We start from the raw sequence: 21,311 nt of genomic DNA on the forward strand, positions 1-21,311 counted from the left end.
ATGGATTTGTGACCTAATAATAAATGTTTTTTTTCCTTAAGCCACTGAATTTATGCAGAGGTGTGACATCCAAAATTTAGAGTGGTTAGCTTTCATCAAACCCAATCTCTGGCAACTGAATTAAACAGGAAATGCAAGTCAGTTTCTTGGGGTCTTTTCCATCTTCGAAAACTGTGGTCCTGCATGCCAGCCTTGTTTGCTTAAGGTGCTGGTTGTAACTCAAATATTCTGCAATTAATGATTTGGCAGAACAAACACATACTTCCTTTACGATCTTTCTCCAGCTTGATCTAAAAATGTTTCTATTGGCCTAAGGAAATCTTTTCAAATGGGGTTAAAAAATAAGTTGGATTATACTCAAAGAGAGCAGGGTAAACTAAAGCTGAGCGATGTCAACAAATAATCATCAAAAAACTGTAGAGTAAATCGGATGTCAAAACAATTATATGGGTTTTGGCATTAACTGAAAGACTTTTGTATCTAAAAAAGAAGACTTTCTCATTTATAATGTGAAATTAACTTCATGTCCAAAAATTCTGGGTAAATAATAAATACCCAGAAGCAAGCCACAGAAATTTTGTGAATTTAAAAAATAATATCTCGATTGGGAGTCAAGATGGCGGAGAAGTAGCAGGCTGAGACTACTTCAGCTAGCCGGAGATCAGCTAGATAGCTTATCTAAAGATTGCAAACACCTGCAAATCCATCGGCAGATGGAAGAGAAGAAGAAGAACAATTCTGGAAACAAAAACAACCACTTTCTGAAAGGTAGGACCGGCGGAGAAGTGAATCCAAAGCGACGGGAAGATAGACCCCGGGGAGAGGGGCCGGCTCCCGGCAAGCGGCGGAGCAACGGAGCACAAAATCAGGACTTTTAAAAGTCTGTTCTGCTGAGGGACATCGCTCCAGAGGCTAGACCGGGGCGAAGCCCACGCGGGGTCAGCGTGGCCTCAGGTCCCGCAGGGTCACAGAAGGATCGGGGGTGTCTGAGTGTCGCAGAGCTTGTGCATATTGGAACGGGAAAGCCGGCTACAGAGAAAGAGCCAACAGTAAGCTCACAGCTCGGGGTTACCTTAAACTGGTCACAGGCTCCGTGAGCTCGGAGTGCGGCCGGAGGTCAGGCAGACAGGAGTAACTGGGCACTATTCTCTGAGGACACACTGAGAAGTGGGGCCCCGGGCTCTCAGCTCCTCCAGGCCGGAGACCAGAGGACGCCATTTGTATTCCCGTCCTCCGGAACTCTACGGAAAGCGCTCAGGGAACAAAAGCTCCTGAAAGCAAACCCGAGCGGATTACTCAGCCCGGCCCCTGGTAAGGGCGGTGCAATTCCTCCTGGGGCAAAGACACTTGAGAATCACTACACCAGGCCCCTCCCCCAGAAGATCACAAAGAAATCCAGCTAAGACCAAGTTCACCTACCAAGGAGTGCAGTTTCAATACCAAGGAGAGCAGCAGAATTCCAGAGGAGGAGAAAGCAAAGCACGGAACTCATGGCTTTCTCCCTGTGATTTTTTTTTCTTTTTTCTTTTTTTTTCCCCTGTAATTTTTTTAGTCTTGCAGTTAATTTAATTTTTTTCTTTTTCATTTTTTTCTCTTAATCTAATTTTTTTTAACTTTTACCCTTTTTTAACGTTTTCAAACTAGTTTATCTAATATATATATTTTTTCCTTTTTATATTTTTCTTTATTCGTTTTCCTTTTTAAAATTCTTTTCGTTTTTTTTTTCTTTTTTTCTTTTTTTTTTTTTTATTTCTTTCTTTTTCAACCTCTTTTTATCCCCTTTCTCCCCCCTCACCATTTGGGATCTCTTCTGATTTGGTTAAAGCATATTTTCCTGGGGTTGTTGCCACACTTTTAGTATTTTACTTACTCCTTCATATACTCTTATCTGGACAAAATGACAAGGCGGAAAAATTCACCACAAAAAAAAGAACAAGAGGCAGTACCCAAGGCTAGGGACCTAATCAATACAGACATTGGTAATATGTCAGATCTAGAGTTCAGAATGACAATTCTCAAGGTTCTAGCCGGGCTCGAAAAAGGCATGGAAGATATTAGAGAAACCCTCTTGGGAGATATAAAAGCCCTTTCTGGAGAAATAAAAGAACTAAAATCTAACCAAGTTGAAATCAAAAAAGCTATTAATGAGGTGCAATCAAAAATGGAGGCTCTCACTGCTAGGATAAATGAGGCAGAAGAAAGAATTAGTGATATAGAAGACCAAATGACAGAGAATAAAGAAGCTGAGCAAAAGAGGGACAAACAGCTACTGGACCATGAGGGGAGAATTCGAGAGATAAGTGACAACATAAGATAAAATAACATTAGAATAATTGGGATTCCAGAAGAAGAAGAAAGAGAGAGGGGAGCAGAAGGTATACTGGAGAGAATTATTGGGGAGAATTTCCCCAATATGGCAAAGGGAACAAGCATCAAAATTCAGGAGGTTCAGAGAACGCCTCTCAAAATCAATAAGAATAGGCCCACACCCCGTCACCTAATAGTAAAATTTACAAGTCTTAGTGACAAAGAGAAAATCCTGAAAGCAGCCTGGGAAAAGAGGTCTGTAACATACAAGGGTAAAAATATTAGATTGGCAGCTGACTTATCCACAGAGACCTGGCAGGCCAGAAAAAGCTGGCATGATATTTTCAGAGCACTAAACGAGAAAAACATGCAGCAAGAATACTATATCCAGCTAGGCTATCATTGAAAATAGAAGGAGAGATTAAAAGCTTCCAGGACAAACAAAAACGGAAAGAATTTGCAAACACCAAACCAGCTCTACAGGAAATATGAAAGGGGTCCTCTAAGCAAAGAGAGAGCCTACAAGTGGTTGATCAGTAAGGAACAGAGACAGTATACAGTAACAGTCACCTTACAGGCAATACAATGGCACTAAATTCATATCTCTCAATAGTTACCCTGAATGTTAATGGGCTAAATGCCCCAATCAAAAGACACAGGGTATCAGAATGGATAAAAAAACAAAACCCATCTATATTTTGCCTCCAAGAAACTCATTTTAAGCCCGAAGACACCTCCAGATTTAAAGTGAGGGGGTGGAAAAGAATTTACCATGCTAATGGACATCAGAAGAAGGCAGGAGTGGCAATACTTATATCAGATCAATTAGACTTTAAGCCAAAGACTATAATAAGAGATGAGGAAGGACACTATATCATACTCAAAGGGTCTGTACAACAAGAAGATCTAACAATTTTAAATATCTATGCTCCCAACGTGGGAGCAGCCAACTATATAAACCAATTAATAACAAAATCAAACAAACACATCAATAATAATACAATAATAGTAGGGGACTTTAACACTCGCCTCACTGAAATGGACAGATCGTCCAAGCAAAAGATCAGCAAGGAAATAAAGGCCTTAAACGACACACTGGACCAGATGGACATCACAGATATATTCAGAACATTTCATCCCAAAGCAACAAAATACACATTCTTCTCTAGTGCACATGGAACATTCTCCAGAATAGAACACATCCTCGGTGTTCTACCAGTCTACCAGGACTCAACCGGTATCAAAAGATTGGGATCATTCCCTGCATATTTTCAGACCACAATGCTCTGACTAGAACTCAACCACAAGAGGAAGTTTGGAAAGAACCCAAATACATGGAGACTAAACAGCATCCTTCTAAAGAATGAATGGGTCAACCGGGAAATTACAGAAGAATTGAAAAAAATCATGGAAACAAACGATAATGTAAATACAACGGTTCAAAATCTGTGCGACACAACAAAGGCAGTCCTGAGAGGAAAATATATAGCGGTACAAGCCTTCCTCAAGAAACAAGAAAGGTCTCAGGTACACAACCTAACCCTACACCTTAAGGAGCTGGAGAAAGAACAAGAAAGAAACCCTAAGCCCAGCAGGAGAAGAGAAATCATAAAGATCAGAGAAGAAATCAATGAAATAGAAACCAAAAAGACAATAGAGCAAATCAACGAAACTAGGAGCTGGTTCTTTGAAAGAATTAATAAAATTGTTAACCCCCTGGCCCGACTTACAAAAAGAAAAGAAAAAGGACCCAAATAAATAAAATCATGAACGAAAGAGGAGAGATCACAACTAACAACAAAGAAATACAAACTATTATAAGAACATACTATGAGCAACTCTACGCCAACAAATTTGACAATCTGGAAGAAATGGATGCATTCCTAGAAACATATAAACTACCACAACTGAAACAGGAAGAAATAGAAAGCCTGAACAGACCCATAACCAGTAAGGAGATTGAAACAGTCATTAAAAATCTCCAAACAAACAAAAGCCCAGGGCCTGATGGTTTCCCGGGGGAATTCTACCAAACATTTAAAGAAGAACTAATTCCTATTCTCCTGAAACTGTTCCAAAAAATGGAAATGGAAGGAAAACTTCCAAACTCATTTTATGAGGCCAGCATCACCTTGATCCCAAAACCAGACAAGGATCCCATCAAAAAAGAGAGCTATAGACCAATATCCTTGATGAACACAGATGCGAAAATACTCAACAAAATACTAGCCAATAGGATTCAACAGTACATTAAAAGGATTATTCACCACGACCAAGTGAGATTTATTCCAGGGCTGCAAGGTTGGTTCAACATCCGCAAATCAGTCAATGTGATACAACACATCAATAAAAGAAAGAACAAAAACCATATGATACTCTCAATAGATGCTGAAAAAGCATTTGACATAGTACAGCATCCCTTCCTGATCAAAACTCTTCAAAGTGTAGGGATAGAGGGCACATACCTCAATATCATCAAAGTCATCTATGAAAAACCCACCGCAAATATCATTCTCAATGGAGAAAAACTGAAAGCTTTTCCGCTAAGGTCAGGAACACGGCAGGGATGTCCATTATCACCACTGCTATTCAACATCGTACTAGAAGTCCTAGCCTCAGCAATTAGACAACAAAAGAAAATTAAAGGCGTCCAAATCGGCAAAGAAGAAGTCAAATTATCACTCTTCGCAGATGATATGATACTATATGTGGAAAACCCAAAAGACTCCACTCCAAAACTGCTAGAACTTATACAGGAATTCAGTAAAGTGTCAGGATATAAAATCAATGCACAGAAATCAGTTGCATTTCTCTACACCAACAACAAGACAGAAGAAAGAGAAATTAAGGAGTCAATCCCATTTACAATTGCACCCCAAACCATAAAATACCTAGGAATAAACCTAACCAAAGAGGCACAGAATCTATACTCAGAAAACTATAAAGTACTCATGAAAGAAATCGAGGAAGACACAAAGAAATGGAAAAATGTTCCATGCTCCTGGATTAGAAGAATAAATATTGTGAAAATGTCTATGCTACCTAAAGCAATCTACACATTTAATGCAATTCCTATCAAAGTACCATCCATCTTTTTCAAAGAAATGGAACAAATAATTCTAAAATTTATATGGAACCAGAAAAGACCTCGAATAGCCAAAGGAATATTGAAAAAGAAAGCCAACGTTGGTGGCATCACAATTCCAGACTTCAAGCTCTATTACAAAGCTGTCATCATCAAGATAGCATGGTACTGGCACAAAAACAGACACATAGATCAATGGAACAGAATAGAGAGCCCAGAAATAGACCCTCAACTCTATGGTCAACTAATCTTCGACAAAGCAGGAAAGAATGTCCAATGGAAAAAAGACAGCCTCTTCAATTAATGGTGTTGGGAAAATTGGACAGCCACATGCAGAAAAATGAAATTGGACCATTTCCTTACACCACACATGAAAATAGACTCAAAATGGATGAAGGACCTAAATGTGCGAAAGGAATCCATCAAAATCCTTGAGGAGAACACAGGCAGCAACCTCTTTGACCTCAGCCGCAGCAACATCTTCCTAGGAACATCACCAAAGACAAGGGAAGCAAGGGCAAAAATGAACTATTGGGATTTCATCAAGATCAAAAGCTTTTGCACAGCAAAGGAAACAGTTAACAAAATCAAAAGACAACTGACAGAATGGGAGAAGATATTTGCAAACGACATATCAGATAAAGGACTAGTGTCCAAAATTTATAAAGAATTTAGCAAAGTAAACACCCAAAGAACAAATAATCCAATCAAGAAATGGGCAGAGGTCATGAACAGACATTTCTGCAAAGAAGACATCCAGATGGCCAACAGACACATGAAAAAGTGCTCCATATCACTCGGCATCAGGGAAATACAAATCAAAACCACAATGAGATATCACCTCACACCAGTCAGAATGGCTAAAATCAACAAGTCAGGAAATGACAGATGCTGGCGAGGATGGGGAGAAAGGGGAATCCTCCCTACACTGTTGGTGGGAATGCAAGCTGGTGCAACCTCTCTGGAAAACAGCATGGAGGTTCCTCAAAATGTTGAAAATAGAATTGCCCTGTGACCCAGCAATTGCACTACTGGATATTTACCCTAAAGATACAAACGTAGCGATCCAAAGGGGCACGTGCACCCGAATGTTTATAGCAGCAATGTTCACAATAGCCAAACTATGGAAAGAACCTAGAAGTCCATCCACAGATGAATGGATCAAGAAGATGTGGTATATATACACAATGGAATACTATGCATCCATCAAAAGAAATGAAATTTTGCCATTTGCAACAACATGGATGGAACTAGAGCGTATCATGCTTAGCGAAATAAGTCAAGCAGAGAAAGACAACTATCATATGATCTCCCTGATATGAGGAAGTGGTGATGCAACATGGGGGCTTAAGTGGGTAGGAGAAGAATCAATGAAACAAGATGGGATTGGGAGGGAGACAAACCATAAGTGACTCTTAATCTTACAAAACAAACTGAGGGTTGCTGGGGGGAGGGGGTTGGGAGAAGGGGGTTGGGAGAAGGGGGGGTGGGGTTATGGACATTGGAGAGGGTATGTGCTTTGGTGAGTGCTGTGAAGTGTGTAAACCTGGCGATTCACAGACCTGTACCCCTGGGGATAAAAATACATGTTTATAAAAAATAAGAAATTAAAATAATAATAATAATAATAATAATATCTCAAAATTAAATGCTGTAGTTGAAGCATGTTGAGTGTGCACTGGCCCACAATTTACATAACTTGAATACTTGATCTTATAGTACTTAGAGTTTATTTTTAAAATATTTTTGGGTATTTAACTTTCAAAGATAAGTATGGATGATATGTTCAGCATTAAAGTTAGAATATAGTACTTAGAGTTTATTTTTAAAATATTTTTGGGTATTTAACTTTCAAAGATAAGTATGGATGATATGTTCAGCATTAAAGTTAGAATATGTCTTTAGCAAGTAAAAAACACAAAAATGTTTCTTAGAATTTGCATTCATGTCCTACATATAAATGTTAATCTCATTCACTTTGATAGGCAATTACATTTCTCTAGTTATTGGAAGTCTTATTAATTTTCATTTCCTTGTAACTGCTTCTTTCATCTCTAATATGGAAGTACTAGAATTTTATCATTTTAATTTTTAAATCACAAGGCAATAGTTTACACATGTCCAGAGTCACTAAAGATTCATACAAGAGAAATAATGTTTTTCTCTGGAGGTCAGATCGCAATTAATAAAATTACATACTGAAACCCATAATCTTAGATCACAGCTCTTCAAGATTACTTATCTATTAATAATCATACTTTCTTGCCTTTTATCTTTTTTTATTGGTGTAAAAAAATACCCCTAATACCTCCTTTTCTCTGCCATCATGGTGTGTGTAGTTGACTACTCCTTGCCAACTCTTCTCACAACACTTTCAGGATCAAGAGATTCCTGGCCAAGAAACAGATGCACAAACATTCCATTCCAGTGGATTCAGATGAAAACTGGTAATAAAATCAGATACAACTCCAAGAGGAGGCATTGAAGAAGAACCAATCTGGGTCTATAAGGGATCACACATGAGAAGGCATGGTATTTATGCTGCATGAAAGTCACGTCCAATCACTCATTAGCTTGTACCCAATCATTCTATAAACATCACTACTATCTGAAAAATAGACATTTTTTAAAAAGATTTATTTATTCATTTGAGAGAGAGAGAGAGACAGAGGCAGAGGCAGAGAGAGTACAAGCAGGGGGAGAGACAGAGGGAGAAGGAGAAGTAGACTCCCCGCTGAGCTGGGAGTTGGACATGGGGCTCAATCCGAGGTCCTGGAGATCATGACCTGAGCTGAAGGCAGACACTTAACCATCTGAGCCACTAAGGCACCCCTAGACATGTTTTATAGGGGAAATACTTTTTTTTTTTTCTCTGTTACTATGCTCTTCTACTAGTAGGATGGTTCAGTAAGAAACATGTGAGAACTTAAAACAAAAAATAATTCTAATATATGTTTCATGTTTCCACAGTACAAACAGGGTGCCTGGGTGGCTCAGTCGGTTGAGCGTCTGCCTTCAGCTTGGATTGTGATCCTGGGGTCCTGGGATCAAGTCCCATGATGGGCTCCCTGCTCCAGTCTGTTTCTCCCTCTGCCTCTCTTCCCACTCATTCTCTAAATCTCTTTCTCAAATAATAAATAAAATCTTTTTTAAAAAATGACAAACACAAATTCTTATTCCCATTAGTTTTCATAACCCCACATTTTCAACTACAATTCCTTAAATACAATAGAACCATATGCTAAATAAAAGCAATGTAACTAGTATTTTAGAAAATCTACCATAATAATATTGAATAATATTGAATATTGAATAATTTGAGTCATGGAAAAATATATATATAAGAATATTATTGATCTAGAAGTCAAATTTTAATTTTATGCCTTTATTGGTCAAATGATAATAAAATATAAATGTATATCCAAGAAAAAGCACGTTAAGGAAAGCAATGTTCATTAAACTTAGTTAACCTGTAAACATTACTTTTAACTAGATTTTCAGACAATATAATCAAAATCATTAGAATATATTTGTTGGGTATACGAGCCTTAAAGTTCATCAGAAATTCACCATTTTTATGGAGAAGGTAGTCATCTTTCTTTACACAAAAATTTTTGTGAGACAACTAAATTAGAAAGGTTAAATCCCTGAATTAGGGACCTACAAATATTCCAAAATTTAGGTTTCTCATAGATGTAGGACATTAACCACCACCTACCCAGAGCAACATCACACATTGGGCAACTTATCTTTATAGCTTAAAATGCAAGTTAGAGCAGATATATACGGTGGAGTACGTTCCATCCAAGAGAATGTATGCATTGATATACATGGCCAACATGTCCCATGATGTGACATACTCCACAACTGTCTTTACCATATTGGCCAATACAAACATACAAACCAGAGGTAATTATATGTGAGTCTTCAACATTTCTAAACTAGTTACCTACATTCTATGGGGGCTGCCATAAAAGAAGATCATCAAAGATTATTATTTTTTTTTAGATTATCAAAGATTATTAAAGAGAAAATAAAACTTGGACAGGAGAGAAGCTGGTCCACAAAACATTCTGCTAATGTATATGAGGGAATCTCAATTTTTAGAATTGATAGGAAAAAATCTCTTAACAGAAAATCTAGATATATATCCAAATATTTACAGAAATGAGCCATTTTATAAATTTGGTGATTCAAACTGTTATGTGGGGTAAGAGGAGAAAGGAATAGGCTTTTCAATAAGGGATGTTGGGCCTCGTAGATTCCAGTGAAACCTAATTTGGAAAAATTGTATCTAGATCGAAACCTCCTATTATATGGGGCTATCAATAACCAACGTTATGGCTGGACTGTCCCTTGTGGTTCTTATTATGACTGTAAGACATCCTCAGCAATAACCATCAGAAGACTTCAAAGGAGACAAGGTTAATGACTTACAGAACCTGGAAACTACACCACACCTGGGGCCATACACGTCACAGGGGTGTGGGAGAGAGTGTAGGCCTGGCGTTCAGCTTTTACTGGGGTCCAGGGTGGGGGCCTAGGATTTCACAGGCTAACTCTGTATTGCTGAATTTAAAACAGAAAAAATGATAAATAGTAATAATATTTAGAGAAATATTATGGATGTTGCCCTAATATAAAATGTTCCCATAAACCCATAAGAAAATGACCATAAAGATGAAAAGTGAATAAACATAAGATTCATAAATTAGGTGGGCCTTTAAATTTATTTAAAGATACTCAAACTGATTAATAACTAGAGACATATAAATAAAAACATACTGTGTCAAATTGGAAACAATGAAAAATTTTAATGAAGCATTGTAGTGGAAAACCCATCTTAAATCATGAATGGTTAGTAAATTTGTAAACTGATAACAGCATACATAACAATCTGGCAATGTTTTCAAAATTACAGATGTTCATAACCATTGGCACACCAAGGCACTTGGAATCTGATATATAAATATACATGCAAAGATGTGAAATAGCATGTATAAGGCTATTCACTACATTTAACTGGTAATAGCAAAATGTTAGCAACAAGATAGATGCATAGCAACAGGAGATTCATTAAGTAACTACAGTAGATCTATACATGGAACACTGTAGTGATATAAAAGAATGAAGAACCTTTTATGCATTGATACGGAAGAACACCCAGACATGCATTTTCATGTAAGAAATACAAGTTGAAAGTAACATCAGTGAAAATGGCAGAGTAGAGAACTCCAGGGGCCCATCCTCCCTTAAAAACACTGAGAAATCTGACAAAAACGGTCAGAGTCAACCTTATTGGAAATAAAACTCCAGAGTATTGTCAAAGCAAATAGCAACAGTTGAATGCTCAGCCAGGAAAACAATGAGTGAAATACAGTAGACTTCTGTGGTATTTTGATTTATCCCACCTGCTTCCATAGGTTGGCAACTCACATTCTTGTATCAGTTCTAGTGTTGGAGGGCAGAGAGGATCTGGTTCTCAATGAATTGTTTTTGTCTTATTTGACCACCGTGGAAGCTTCATGAAGGATTTGCACAAAGGACTTGCTTTTTTTTTTTTTTTTTTACTTAACTTAAAACTCTGAGGGCCGAGAGTCCACTATGCCAGGGAATTCCTCAAAAATAATGAAAGGAAAATAAACCAGCTATTGTCACCTAAGACAAAGGATATCAGTTAGGGAAGACAATAAGAAACAATGAAAAGTCTGGTAAGAAAAGCTGCAAAGTGAGATAATTTGGGGAATAAGGACTTTGAGAATACAATACAATACAATACACACAGCATACGCTGGAGAATGTAGAAGGCCACATGCATACAACAAAAAGGCACCAAAATCAGATTTAATTTTTGTGTAATGGGCAACAAGTTAGAGTCATCAGGGTATTTCATTAGGGATTAGTAAAATGTCACTGTCAGAGATCTTGCTTTTTCTGGTTATCCATTTCTTCCAAGAACCTTCTAACCTTACCTGAAAGTCTTTCATGTCTGTGTTTGCCACTAGACTGCAAGGTCCAGCCATATCTCAGCTACAAAGCCACTGTCAAGTATAGTAATTAATTCACACTTCACACACTCATTCTGCAAAACAAACAAAACCAGAAGTATTAAAGAATGAATAAAATAATGTATGTCATTTCCCTTGGTAAACCACATCATACAGTAGTCATGAATGAAGAGACAAAGGGAGAGGCATTCATCTGTTACCTGGCTCAGCTCTTTAATAAAGACCCAAAGGATATTCAGCTACCTTTTAAAGCAAGTGTAGGATGTATGAGAGCCACAAATATAGAGAAATTAAACTGGACCTCATAAAACCACATAAACCTTGGAGTGGAAATAAAAAGCACTTTGTGATAATAAATGGAGAGAAAAAATGTGTAGGTAATTTTTTTATTATCAAAATAAAACTAAAGCTGTACATCTAAACATAAACAGAAGTTAGATTTTTTAAAAACAAGGCATATAGAAACTTAAATATTTTCCCCAAAGACTTATTTATTGAAGAAGAACTTAAAGCTGAAATTAGGGGTTTTTAAATGAAATTATAAGCAAAACATTCAAGACAGGGAAAAAATTGAGAAGAACTTTGAGGAAATGGATGTTAAGAATTATAAAGTTTTAATGTAATCCATTAGTTCAGAACTTCAGAGAACCAGGTTACAGGATAGAAGAAAGTTTAAAATCATAGATAAGTGTTTATCAGACATGGGGAACTGGACTGCTATATCACTTCCCAGGCTCTAATCTTGGATCTGAGGAAGGGATTCAAGCATTCACCTCAATAAGAAAGAATGCAGAACTGAGGGAATATGGAAAAAAAAAAAAACAAACCTCACAGGGTTGAAAAAAGAGAAAAAAATAATGGAGGCTTAAGAAAAATTTCTGCAGGAACAGGGAAACCAAACATCATTCCATAAATTCAGGGGAAATAAAAAATAGACACTTAAGAAATTTAAAACAGTCTGGGTTGTCTTTAATGAATGAAACAGATAGTCATTTAGTGACATAAAAGATTCCAGAAAATAATACTGCTTACATGTTCCTTTTGGAAAGAAAAACATTAAACCTGTATTTCAAAAGATATAAAAACTGCAGCACGCTTTCAATCTGGTATAGGAATTAGTGGAAAAAAATTATGCCGGGGGGGGGGGTTGGGAGAAGGGGGTGGGATTATGGACATTGGGGAGGGTATGTGATTTGGTGTGTGCTGTGAAGTGTGTAAACCTGGTGATTCACAGACCTGTACCCCTGGGGATAAAAATATATGTTTATAAAAAATAAAAATTAAAAAAAAAATTATGTAAGTAATCTCAAAACTGAATTCAAAGATTTTATTTAAAACGTATGTGATAAAAACAGAATTTAATCTCAAAGCACCCAAAGGCCAATTCATACAAAGACTCACTGTAAATCATACCCACATATGTGCTTATGTAAATATAAACAAATTTTTCAATTAAAAATGGTAAATTGGCAAATAGAATAAAAACAGCTCTTATGTATATCTATCTGAGCTATTTATGCTTATATTACTTCACATCAGTAGGGGATTTATAACTGTTTTATAAGTAGTGCTGAGAGAAGTGATTAATAATCTTGAAAGAAAAAAGTAAGCCAGATTCTTATTCACAGCTTAAACAGAAATAGATTCCAGGAGAAAATACTGAAATGCTAAGAAAATATTACAGTACTAACAATAATGTATTGGATATTTTACAATATTGGAGAATAGGAAACAAACTCAAAATGGATGAAAAACCCAAGCGTGAGACAGGAATCCATCAAAATCTTAGAGTAGAACACAAGCAGCAACCTCTTTGACCTCAGCTGCAACAACTTCTTGCTAGGCACATCACCAGAGGCAAGGGAAACAAAAGCAAAACTGAACTATCGGGACTTCATCAGGATAAAAGCTTTTGCACAGCAAAGGAAACAATCAGCAAAACTAAAAGGCAACCTACGGAATGGGAGAAGATATTTGCAAATGACATATCTGATAAAGGGCTAGTATCCAAAATCTATAAAGAACTTATCAAACACCACACCCCAAAACCAAAAACATCCAGTCAAGAAATGGGCAGAAGACATGAACAGACATTTTCTTCAAAAAAGACATATAGATGGCTAACAGACACAGGAGAAAATGCTCAACATCATTTGGTATCAGGTAAATATAAATCAAACCATAATGAGATATCGCCTCACACCAGTCAGGTTGGCTAAAGTTAACAACTCAGGAAATGACAGATGCTGGTGAGGATGCAAAGAAAGCGGAACCCTCCTACACTGTTGGTGGGAATGCAAACTGGTGCAGCCCCTCTGGAGAAGAGTATGGGTGTTCCTTAAAAAGTTAAAAATAGAACTACCCCAAGACCCAGCAACTGCACTTCTAGGTATTTATCCGAAGGATATAAAAAGAGTGATTTGAAAGGGCACATGCACTCCAACATTTATAGCAGCAATCTCCAAAGGAGCCAAACTATGGAAAGAGCCTAGATGTTCATCAACAGACGAACGGATCAAGAAGATGTGGTACACACACACATACACATACACATAGGAATCTAATGCAGCCATCAAAAAACGGAATCCTGCCATTTGCAACAATGTGGATAGAACTAGAGGATATTACGTTAACCAAAATAAATCAGTAAGAGAAAGACAAATACCATATCATTTCACTCATATGTAGAAATTAAGAAACAAAACAGATGAACGTAGGGGAAGGGAAGGAAAAACAAAATAAGATAAAAAGACAGAGGGAGGCAAACCATAAGAAACTCTTAACCATAGGAAACAAATTGAGGGTTGCTGGAGGGGAGGTTGGTGGGGGGATGGCGTAATTGGGTGAAGGGCATTAAGAAGGGCACTAGCGATGAGCACTGGGTGTTATATACAACTGATGAAACACTAAATTCTACCCCTGAAACTAATAATACACTATATGTTAACTAAGTTGGATTTATTTATTTTTATAAAGTTTTTTTTAGTTGCCAGAGAGAGAGAGAGAGAGAGGGAGAGCACGCATGAGAGCACAAGCAAGGGGAGCGGCAGGCAGGGGAGAAATGGGCTCCATGCTGAGCAAGAAGCCAATGGCTGACTAGATCCCAGGAAACTGGGATCATGACCTGAGCTGAACACAGATGCTAAGCTGACTGAGCCACCGAGGTGTCCCCTAAATTGAATTTAAACAGATTTTTTTTTAAAAAAGGAAACATTTCAAAAAACAAGTTGAAAATTTGTTTGTTATTCGGAGATAAATGCTTAATTTCACTAATAGCAAATATATTTTTTAGATCAATACAAAACAGACAATCTATAGAAAACAATAAAGACTGAAGAGGAAATTCACACAAATTCTCATTCTCTCTTTCTCTTTTTCACACACACACACACACACACACACACACACACACACAGTGAAACATAAAACTTCACTGGCAGTTAAAGAAGAAATGCCAATTATAAATCATGACACAACATAACTTTCACTTAAAACAAGGCCAAAATGTCTAAGTGCTCTTGGTAAGAATCTGGGAAAATGTAATTTTATTTTATTAAAGATTTTTAATTTATTTATTTGAGAGAGAGAGAGAGTGAGCGAGAGGGTAAACACGATCTAGGGGAAGAGTAGAGAGAGAGGGAGAAGCAGACTCCCTGCTAATCAGGGAGCCCCAGGACTTGGATCGCGGGATCTGGAATCATGACCTGAGCCTAAAGCAGATGCCTAATCAACTAGGCCACCCAAGTGCCCCAAAAATGTGATTTTATGCCACTAGGAGGGAAAATATGAGTACATTTTCCAAGGAACAAATGAAAAATCTCCACAAAAAGCTTAATATTGTGTATACATACTCTTTGACAAGCAATTCTACCTTTAAGATTTATTCCTAAGAAGATCATTGTGAATGTATACAAAGATTATTATCAAGGATATTCATCACAGTCTACATACCAAAGAGCACAGAAGTAACATAACTAACCCATATCAAGAAATTTCTTTTTTAAGATTAAATCCATGCAAAGGAACACTGTATAGATACTAAAATTATAGTGTAGAAAACTAATAAATGATAGGGTATAATGTTATGACCTATTTTTAATTCTAAAAAATTCTAAAAGATAAAATATGCAGTATAACTCCCTTTTTATATTTTAAATAGGTATATCAAAATATGTGAAATATATGTATACATATTGATAACCTTTCTCTGAGTCATGGACAATAATTTTTTTAACTTCTCAATCTTTCCTGGTATTTCATATATCTTCTAAAATAAAAATATATCTTTTCTTAAAAGAACTATAAATATGGATGCAGCCATATGTATATGTAAATTTATGACTGTTTAATTAATCTCTCCTAGGCATTTATCCAAAAATGTTGAGAATTATTTGGCTGTAATTATTTTTATCCTAAGATTAGTCACTATAGCCAAAATTTGGATATATACTTAATCTAGGAATCTGTTTCATACATTATGCTGAATCCATTTTATGGCAAATCATGCAGCCATTAAAGTTCATATTCTCCTACATTATTTCATAACTTTGGAAATGCTAAAAAAAACTAGGGTATGATAAATTATTTTATATCACATTATTTCAAACTTATATAAGTAAGGAAGAAGTGTGTGTGTATGCATGCACACACACATACAAAACAAAAATTTGACTCTGAGGAGAGATGTGGGAATAGCTAGAGAATATATACAGGCTTTAAGTGAGTCTGGCATTCCAGTCCCAATGATTTATAGTAGTCCTTCCTTATCTGTGGGGGATACATTCCACAATCCGCCAGGAATGCTTGAAACCACAGACAGTACCAAACCCTATTTTTTGCCTATACATACATACCTATGATAAAGTTTAATTTATAAACCAGGCATGTAAGAGATTAATAACAGCAACTAATAATAATATAGAACAACTATAAAAATAGACAATAAAAATTATGTGAATATGGTCTCTCTCTTTTGAAATACCTTATTGTGCTATACTCACCCTTATTTTTGTAATGTTGTGAGATGAAAAAATGCCCATGTGATAAGATGAACTGAGGTGAATGGTGTGGACACTGTGATGAAGTGTTAGACTACTGCTGAACTTCTGACCATATGTTAGAACACAGATCATCTGTTTCCTGACCACAGTTGACTGCAGGTAACTGAAACACTGGAAAGTGAAACCACAGATAAGGGGAACTACTGTCTCTCACAGAATGATGAAGAAACCAGCAGATTCATTCAATAAATCACCCAGTGATTTAGAGTAAATATCAATGATGAGAGAGATAAAATAATGCTAGTGATTAAAGTGTATTGATTATCAGTTAATTTACAACCTGAATAGATGTGTCCAGCATGTCAACGTATGTCAATGTATTAGGCTTTGTCTCAATCTACTTCCTTATCAATAGGGTTGTCATCATTATATAGTGTATATTAAGGTGTACTTGTCAAGTTTTCAGATGTCATAATGTCAAGATCAAATACTAATATATATTATAATAATTATTTACAGTTTCCAATATACTGGAGCAATGACATGAAACTAACAACACAGAATTTGACAGATAAAACTATGAAGTCTTAGAATTAGATTCAAACTACATCAGCACAAGGACACAATGAAGAAACCTATAACTTTTTTTCCAATTAAAAAAAAACAAAAAACAAAAAACCTCAGCTATTGTCATGGAGTTCAAGTCCAGTAGCCAACACGATAGCAAGGCTTTTCCAAAATGAATACAATCTTATGCTGCATTAATGGAAACACAGTGCCCACAAAAGGCAAATCCCATAATTCTTTTTGATATCTAGAATAGTGCATTCTACTCCAAAAACACTTTAAGACACTATGAACAAAGGATAGTGACCAGGATGATACATGTTAAGAAAACAGTCATCAGGAAACCTTGTAGGAACTGGGCAGGTTGAAATGGAAAAGACAAGTTGTATCTGAAATACAATGGCTATTTTAAACCAGAAGATTTGTCCAATGACAAGAATGATTATACATTCCATGCAATCCAAGAGCAGGAGTAGGTAAATTCAAAGGAAGATCTAGAAAAGCTGACTTCACTTCACTATGAGAGCAAACTTGCAGATTGAGGGGTTAGAACAAAACTGAATTCTCCCTCGGCCTCCACAATATTTCATCGTTTCTCAGCTGCCAGATGCCGTGGGCACAATGACATCTGTGATAAGCACAGATTCAGGGGATTAGGCCTCTTCCATATGGAAAAACAACTATTAGAAGATAATATGTTCCATTTCAAGTTAACAAAGATGTGTTCACTAAAGCTTAAGATAATAGGACCTCACCTATGAACTGCTAATTTTAAAGAAAAAAAAAGTGGTAGTTGTTAATAGAAAGCATTTGCTGAGGACAGAGTATGTGTCGGGAACAGTTCTAAATGCTTTACCCAAATTGTCTCATTTACTTCTCACAAGAACTTAATATGCTAAAAATTATCTCCATTTTACAGAGTAGGAAACTAAAACAAAGAAATATTTTAAAAATTGTTTTTAAGAGGTCCCTGGTCACAAAGTTAGTAAGAGGAGTTAACATTCACAGGATTGTGACTTCAGTGCCCATGTCTTTTGTAGTTCAGCATTGTGTCTTACTGGCACAGAGGAAGTGGAATTAGGAAATATTACTGGCATAGGCAAAAATATTAATATGATTTTGAAAGAAGATAATGAAATCTAGAAAACAGATTAGTGATTTACTCTTTGCAAGAAGTTTCTGGAGTTTAAGAAAGTGACCTTGACACTAACACTCCTATCGTCTCTCAGGAATAGCACATATAATTCTATTTATAAAGTACTTTACATTAACATTTTTTCTTACATTTAAAATTAAAGCAAATTTCTCAGAGAATCTGAAAACTCTGTTAACACTTCCACATATTTATCATAACAAGCTGTGTTATTCCTCAGGCTTTTGCATGGTCTTGAATTGCCTTCTGAGTCATCCCTAAAAAGTATGGATTAGGCTTAGAACAGTATTATTGCTAGCTAAATCATGTCCTTATTTCTTGAATGTGTGTGTGCTTGATTTCTTCTGTAACCATTACTCATTTATATAAAATAACACAGACTTGCTTGTAGTACTTTACCCACCAGCAAGCAAACATAACCAAACTCTACTTTAAGAGATAGAAGTGAAAAGCAGATTAAGAAGGAAAAAATGAAAAGCTTAAATAAGCTTAAAAATTACAGAAAAGTTCATAGACAAAAAAAATACATTACGGTATGAGACAAGTCTATTTGAAATACATTTTTTTTAAATTGAGGTGATTGCTTGTAAGGCAGAATGGACACATTCTTGGTCAGAGAAATAAAGCTTGATTGCATAAAACAGCCTGGACATGACTAAGTGGTTTATTCTTATGTTCTTATTTTCTCAGGTACTCTGATATTTGAAGATCGAACCAAATGTCAGGTCCTTCCTACTGACAGACTTAAGGACTGTGGGAACAGCTCTGGGGAACTATCACGTCATGGCTTCCAAAAGCAACACTAAAACAAACAACTATTATTGAGAATTCTTGTAAGTAAGCCGTAAATCCACACAAACTCTTGTGAACACCTCCTTCCTGATCATAGATTTCCCCACTTAAATTGAAGAAGGGTTTTCATAAGTGAAGTCTCAGTTTCAGTTAAGGCCATTAGTTGGAAGAAGATAGGAAAACTTTTTAACTATGTTCAGAGAGTTTCAGAGTAGAATATAGAGATCAGGTCTGGGAGACCATGCAGAGAGGAGTACCTTAAGGATAGATAGGAGGCAGGAAGCCTAAAATATTCTAAAGGTGAGAATGCAGAAAACAGCAGATGATTGGAGGGGCTTGTATATGAGGTGATGACCAGAGATAACAATAGCGTGAACCCTAATGGATTATATTTACCATAGGGTTTCCAAGTGAATTGATTGCTGCAGTCTTTTGGTAGGTGGAATATAGGCATAGGGAGTACCAAGGCTTTTCCAACATCAGCCAGAGGAAATCCCTGCTTCTAGCGGACAGAAACACTCAAGTTTCCTTAGAAAGAGTTAGCAATGATCTGGATTGACACAACTATTAACATACTTACCTCCCTATTTTAGAAATGGTACTGATAACTTCTCTCAACCAAAGGGGTGAGGTCAGGGAATATAATGCATTTATCTTTGTGCCTCTCATGCTTTGTAGGTGCTCACAAGTATTTATTGAATACATCATTGAAGTGAAAAAGAAGACATGGAGAATTCAGAGAACCACAACCACTCATGCCCAGACTTCAAAAAATAATGACACTCAAATATAGGAGCGACTCTGAAATTGTCCCAATAAAGATTTTAAAATAATGGTAGAAGACATAGGTTAAAAAGTTAGGAATAATGGTAAGTATTTTAAGGCATTAGTAGTTACATATATGATTTTGAAGTGAAGATTGTTTTCTCTGGGAGACTCTTCTTTTCTAGAGGAGAACTAATATCAGAGCATGTAAAACGGATCCCAGGTCAAGTTCAAAAATCTCACTAAGTCAGTTAACACTGTGGTTGTGGCTGGTTGAAATGGTGGATAAAGCAAGAGAAAGTAGTTACTTTTTTTCTACCTAATTTGCTTGCCTCCTACCTTTGCCAAGTAGTAACTATTTTGATGGATGCCATCACCCCACGGGACATACTTCCCTAAATGTCTTAACTGCCTACAGTGAAGCACATCTGCCGTATATCTGTTCTCCCGATGGTAGTAAATATTTCTTGCCTCTTCAATTTAGAGATCCATTATAAAATGAGCCTCTGAAATGATTTGGATATGAGTGGGGAAGGGTATATGACTCACTATAAACGACCCTAACTATACCACTAACTAACAAGTGAATTTGAGCAACTGACAGATATTCTATTACCCTAAATTTTTCCTCAAGTATAAAGGAAAGTTAATAAAAATACTTTCCCTGCCCATAGGAGATCATATATGAGAAAACAGCCCAAGAGAGATCACATATGGGAATCACAAGTTAAATTATAAAGATTTTGAATATGTTAGCTACTATTACCTTGCTGTGTACACTTTACCACCTACAGAAATTCCTGTTAATCCCTGTCACTCCATCTGCTAAGGACTCCAGGTACTAACTACAGACATTGACTCTTGACCAAGGGTTTAAAGTGGAAAGCCATTCAGGAAAAAAGCGAAAACAAAAACAAAAACACCCAAAAAATATTAAATACAGCTTTTATAGAACTGTGGGGGACAATAAAAATTTTGTTCCCAGTTACTTGAAGTTTGCCATCTTTGCCACTGGCAAGCATGCGAACATTTAAGAAGTATCTAATGAGAGCAAGTGATTGCACAGACTCTGCACACTGCTCAATTGTTCTCTGATGTGCCCTAAATGTGCTGACACCAGCTTTTCTTCATCCGTGCCCCTCAGGCCAGGAACCTCACAAGGCTCTCTCAATAGAAAGTGCATTGTGCTGATTCTGATTCATTAAAGATGTACAAAGACTACAATTTTGGAAGTAGTAAAAAAGTACCTCTCAAGTGACAAGAAGAACATGGCAGTGGAAATATAAAATGAAAGCCTTGACCAACAATCTTTTGATTGTTTTTTTCTTTTATTAAAATAATATCAACTATGAAACAAATTTCAAGGCAAAAAATTGACAAATCTGAAATGTTTATTTACTTGACCTCATCCTGAGCCTCTCCATCACTGAACCAGTGCATTTATCTCTCCTCCATAGATTTAATTCCATTACTGTGTTCATTTATTCATTAATTTTTATTCATTTGATTTTATGCATTTACATTAGTTGTAGTATCAACATTCATTAAGCAATTACTATATTCCAAGCATCATAATAAGGGCTTTACATTAATTATTTCATTTAATTCTAACAGTTCTGTGGGATAAGCCCTTT

The 21,311-nt window shown here is 36.3% G+C and overlaps 1 long non-coding RNA gene across 1 annotated transcript in view; it reads left to right on the forward strand.

Moving 5' to 3' along the window:
• The window catches only part of LOC131830439 (uncharacterized), a 36,345-nt gene extending 16,580 nt beyond the window's left edge, over window positions 1-19,765 (forward strand). The window contains exons 2-3 of the long non-coding RNA XR_009353164.1: window positions 18,811-18,953; window positions 19,591-19,765. This is a non-coding gene — a long non-coding RNA (uncharacterized LOC131830439). The remainder of the gene's footprint in view (window positions 1-18,810; window positions 18,954-19,590) is intronic.
• The last annotated feature ends 1,546 nt before the right edge of the window (window positions 19,766-21,311 follow it).

This window comes from Mustela lutreola, chromosome 4 (genome assembly GCF_030435805.1).
Source record: "Mustela lutreola isolate mMusLut2 chromosome 4, mMusLut2.pri, whole genome shotgun sequence".
In the NCBI taxonomy this organism is placed as follows: Eukaryota; Metazoa; Chordata; class Mammalia; order Carnivora; family Mustelidae; genus Mustela; species Mustela lutreola.